Genomic DNA, 5,760 nt, shown 5'->3' with positions numbered 1-5,760 from the left:
CTTCATGTGTCATGGTATAGTTTCAGTATAGTACTTTTCCGACAGTTCCAAACAGTTATTTATGTCTGGTTTACATAATGTGCATATAGTGCAGGATTAACCGATAATTATTGTTCTACTTTCTGTTTTATAAACTAATTGCCAGCTGCACTATATGTACAAATGTTTCTGGACACCTGACCATAAAATTATGTACTTTTTGAACATGCCATTCCCCATTTGTTGTTTTAATAACCTCCACAATTATGGGAAGATGTTCCATTAGAATTTGGAGTTTACTTGTGGAGATTGGTGCTCATTCAGCCACAAGGGTGTTTGTAAAATCAAGTACTGATGTATGTCAGGTGAGAAGGCCTGGAGTGCATTTAATGTTTCAGTTCATCCCAAAGGTTTTCAGTAGGTTTGGGGTCAGAGCTCTATAGCAGGCCACTCAAGATCTTCCAGTCCAACCCATGTACACCATATCTTTATTGAGCTGGCTTTGTGCACAGGGGCATTATCATGCTCGGACAGGTCTCCAAAGACATCTATACAATTGTGTTTCCAACTTTGTAGTGACAGTCAGGAAGAACCACATATGGCTGGAAAATTCAGGTGTCCCACATTTGTCTATATAGTGTATGTGAGTTCTAGAAAATCAGTGTTAGTGAAAATTTTGAGGTTTACTGCAGGAGAAAGAATGTCATTTTTATGTTATTCCTGTGAAGATGTGTTATTCTGAATAACATCGCTACATAAATACAGGAGAACTTGATTATCAATTTATTCCAAGCTATACTAATGAAGTGTATATATTACCAGAAGCATACTAATGCAGATGTGTGTGTGTGTGTGTGTGTGTGTGTGTCTTCACAGCCTCATACAAGGCATGATTCAGCAAAATTCAAAAGACATTTATACTTTACAGTGAAGGTGTATTAAAGATATATAACCCCCAAACCTATATACAATATATTGTACACAATCTTTGCTTGTTATTTTATTTAGAAAGTATCATTCAGAAAGTATCATTCTGTTACTTCAACACCTCAATGTAAAATGTGGATGTATGCATGAACGATGAAACAGCATTTGTTGTCAACATTTTTTGTTTAGTTTTTCTGGTAAAACTAATGTAATTCATCACAATTGGTGGATTGTTGAAGAAAAAAAAACCAGCTTTCATAAACCATCTTGTCATGTGACAGCTGGTAGAAAAGTCCTTACTGTGTAGCTCATCATCTGTACTATGAAATAATATAATTTATAATGTATATAATATATAAAATAGACCACATTATGTGTTGTGCTGATGGCTTTGATTCTTCAATGTGCTTCAGTGTTTATTAAAATGGCTGATAATTTTTTTTGTTGTCGATGTTGTTCCTCTTAGATTCTTTCATTTTGCTGTTCACCATCGTAAATGCGCCGGTGTGCCAAAATGACTGTGGCTGATTAATGCAACATTTCCTGTGCTGTCTTGCAAAGAGCTGGAAGGCGTACGATGCAGAGCAGTCAAGCAGTTAATACCTAAACATCCTAACATTGCACTTCCAGACAAATCTTAGCAATCATAGGCAGAATGCTTCATTCCAAACACACACACAAAGATTGTGGATTGGAGATTAGGCAGAATGAAAGCATTAAATGGAGAGTTTTACTGCAGATTAGCACTTTCTTTTTCTTTATGTGACATTGTCCACAGGAGCTACATTTGGCTTCGATAAAAACTTGGCAAACTCAAGGCATTCTCTAATCAGATTCATGACATAGTCACCTGGAATGGCTTTTATTTCACAGCTGTGCCTTGTCAAGCGTTTATTGGTGACATTTCTTGCCTTCTTAATGTGCTTTAGACCATGTTGTCTAGAGTCAATAGCCCAATCAGTGCTATACAACTGCTGTACAAATCCATATTAGGGCAAGATACACTCAGTTAAGTTAAGAGAAAAAAACAATCCATCATTACTTTAAAAATGAAGGTTTGTTAATCCGATATGAAAATCTCAACAACGTTAAAGACTCTCCAAAACCATCAAACGCTATGATAAAACAGGCTCTCATAAAGGCTGTCCCAGGAAACAAAGGCCAATAGCTACCTCTGCTGCAAAGGATAAGTTTATTAGAACTACCAATATAAAGGCTTTTCTGAGTTTAAGTGGCAGACATATTCCAACATCCACTGTTCAGAGGAGACTGTGCGAGACAGGCCTTCTTGGTCAAATTGTGGCAAAGAAACCATTCATGCAAAAGTACAACAAGCAGAAGAGACATGTTTGGGAAGGAAACACAGGAAATGTAGATTAGATCAGTGGTAAACGGTCCTTTGGTCTGATGAGTCCAAATTTAAGATTTTTGGTTCTAACTGCCGTGTCTTTGTAGAAGTACAGAGGGTAAATGGACGGCTAGTGCATGTGAGGTTGCCACTGTGAAGCATGTAAAGGACACTGTTGTAGATTTAATCAAAATTTAAACCACACTTGATCAGCATTGCTACCACAGCATTTTAAAGCGACACTGCTGCATCAGTGGACCTAGCCTCCACAATCACCCAGTCTAAATCCAGTCGACATGGGTTGGTATGAGTTAAACCGCAGAGTTAAGGAAAAGCAGCCAACAAGCACTTAAACCTCAAGATTGTTAAAAAACTAGTTTAGGTCACGACCTCACCTTAGTAAGTACTTTGAGTAAGTATTCAAGTAGGTTTTCATTAGATGACAAATTAAAATTTTACTCGTGAATCATTTTTGTAATATTAGTATTCCAAATTAAGCCTGAATGCCTTGTGATCTTTTACTAATGCTAATAACTAATACTGATCTCATCTCCAAATATATTATCCCACCAAATTGGTTAATTATGCACTCATTCAAAGCCTTGTTAGTATCTAATCATCAATCTGCAGCTTGTTGGTTTTTGGCCTGTGGTGTTAATAGTAAATTTGCTCTTACAATACATCCAGGTACTTCAAAACCAGGTATATATGACTTCTCTTAGACCTCTAACATCCTTCCTTGTCTATATAATTGTTGGTACAAAGGAATAAAGACTGGAAGTCTCATTGACAGTCTCCATAATGCAAATCAAAAATATTTTCAAACACTATTAACTAACTGCCTGCTCAGAATCCTTTATGCTCCACAGTTGGATCTGAGACAGCAGAGAGAAAGAGAGAAAGAGAGAGAAATGACTGTGGGCTTTGCACTCGAAAAGTGTGGAATAATTCAAATGCTGCGATGCAGAAGATTTGCAAGGCGTCCTGCTGTGACTCAGATCTCTTCCACATGAAGTAGAAGAGCTGTAGGTGCATACTACAACAAAAAAGCAACAAGAAAAAAACAAGGAACACCCTAACACACAAATTTGATTGACATTGCTTCTATGAACAAACTCTCTTTCTTTAATCACAAGTTTTCAGCAATGTTTCAGCAATGCCGTAACGATGAATAACCCAATTTAGAAGTAAGAGTCAAGACAGAAAATACTGGACTTAAATATTCAGAGTGATCCATTTAATCAGAGTGTCCAAATGAGAAACCTGGACAATGAATCGCTGTCTTAAGGTATTGACAAAATGATGATTAATGCTGTGGTCAAATGGGACCTGAAACTCCAAATTTCCAAACAATGAATACACACTTAAAGTTGGAACTACTACTCAGAAAGTCAATCTCAGGTTTAGGAAATGAAAAACATGGCTGCTTAGTTGCACAGTATATACAAGTATTTGTTTTCACTTTGTTTAAATGTATAGTTTTCTGTTTAAGGACATCAACTGTATATAGACAAATGTATTGAGACACCTGATTTTTCCAGCTGTATGTAATTTTTTTCCCAGACTGTTACTATTAACTTAGAGACATACAATTGTATACAATGTCTTTGAAAACAGTAGAATGCATTTCTCCTTCACTTGATCTAGGAGACCCAAAACTGAATGGTAATGTCCTTGTGCACAAAGCCAGCTCCATGAAGATATAATCTACATAGGTTGGAGTGGAAGACCTTCTGCTACAGAGATCTGACCTAAACCCTATTGAACATCTTTGGTATGAATTGGAAAACTGAGTGAAAACTGACTGCACCCCAGGCCTGCTCACCTCACCTACATCAGTACCTAACTTTACTAATACCGTTGTGGCTGAATGAGCACAAATCTCCACAAGCACACTCTAAAATCTAGTGGAACATCTTCCCAGAAGTGTAGAGGTTAATTTAACATACCAATCTTATGGTTAAAAAAATAAAAAATATTGAGGTGTCTGTGTGTCTGTTCGAAGTAATGGAAGTTTTCAGAATTTTAACTCGCAATTCTGAGGTCATTCGAATGAAGCATTAATCCCGCTGGCATCACTATCAGCAGGCAGTCCAAAGGAATTGTGGGTAATAATGACTGGACTCCGTTGAAGATTACGTCAATTAAAAAGATTAACGTGCACATTGTTCAGGATGAAACACACACACACACACACACACACACACACACACACACACACAGGCAAAGTGTACTTATGTGCAAACTCTCATCAGCACAGAGTGTGAACATGTTTTGAAATGGACGCTCGGATCCTAATGAGTGTGAAGACAGCCTCAGCTAACGACCAGTGCTGCAATCAGACACAGACTCGTAGGATGATACAGAGCATCGTGAACACAGAAACAGTAATGTGCCATGAATTAATCAGGTCTTATGTCGTCCCACTCTTCCTCTCTCTCTCTCTCTCTCTCTCTCTCTTTCTATCTGGCTGTCTTCAGCTACTGCCTACTGCCCGTCTGTCCGCCTGCATCTTTCTTTTTCTCTCTTCTCCCTTCCTTTCCATTATTTTCATTCTCACACCATTTGCTGTCGCTCTCTTCACAGTTTTTCAGTGTGCAATTTTCTCTCTGTGTCAAATTCATCTCAGCCAAAAGGAACTCATGATTTAATAATAAATACAGAACAAATTGAAGTTTATTTGTATTTATCGTTAACCCTTTAAATATTCTCTAGGGATTTCTCAGCTGCTATTAGAAAAAAATAGTCACAGCCATGGATTTGAGATATAAACATGCTAAAGTGATTATCCAATTAAATGATTAAAGTTTTGTTTTGTTTTAACATTTTAACGTTTTCATGTTTTGTTCTATTTAGCAGAATCAAAGTAGTTCACTTATATTTTTCCCAGAGAACATGAAGGAGTGATCAAATAAAACAGCAATCCAGTGATAGGATTCTCTGACCGTACAGATCAGCGGTTATGCTGGATAAAGAGCAAAAAAATAATAAATGAAATAAAACATAACAAACACATTTTGGGCTGAGGCTAAAAAAAATTAGCGTGAAAAAAAACCACATAAAACATCGCAGGAAGATTCTCCACGCGCTTCTCCCTTCTCTAGTGGCTAAGCTAATCATATTGTTGTGCCGTTCTTGGTAACTAAGCTCTCTTCCTTGTGCATGAGATTATGCAAACTAGCTCATTTTCTTCACATCCTCACTGAAGACGAACTAAAATTAACACAAGGAAAGCGCAATTTATGAAAGCACAAAAAAAGGAGTACGTCCTCCAAACATAAGATACTCTCATTAAGTTTGAAGGACGTGCTCTCTTTTTTGTGTTTACATTTTCCTAGAAGCAGACCAATTCCTAGGTCAAGCAAGTAAAAGCAACAAAGAAAGCTTTTAGCTGCAGCTAGAAAAACAGTTTGAACATGTATTGATGGTAGCGTGAGCTTCAATGTTTTTAATATAGCCAGCAAAACTTTAAACTTGTAACACAACTAGCATATGTTTGAGCATTT

This window comes from Silurus meridionalis, chromosome 17 (assembly GCF_014805685.1).
Source record: "Silurus meridionalis isolate SWU-2019-XX chromosome 17, ASM1480568v1, whole genome shotgun sequence".
Taxonomy (NCBI): Eukaryota; Metazoa; Chordata; class Actinopteri; order Siluriformes; family Siluridae; genus Silurus; species Silurus meridionalis.
The sequence above is the reverse complement of the archived record's forward strand: the minus strand, read 5'-3'. Positions refer to the sequence as shown.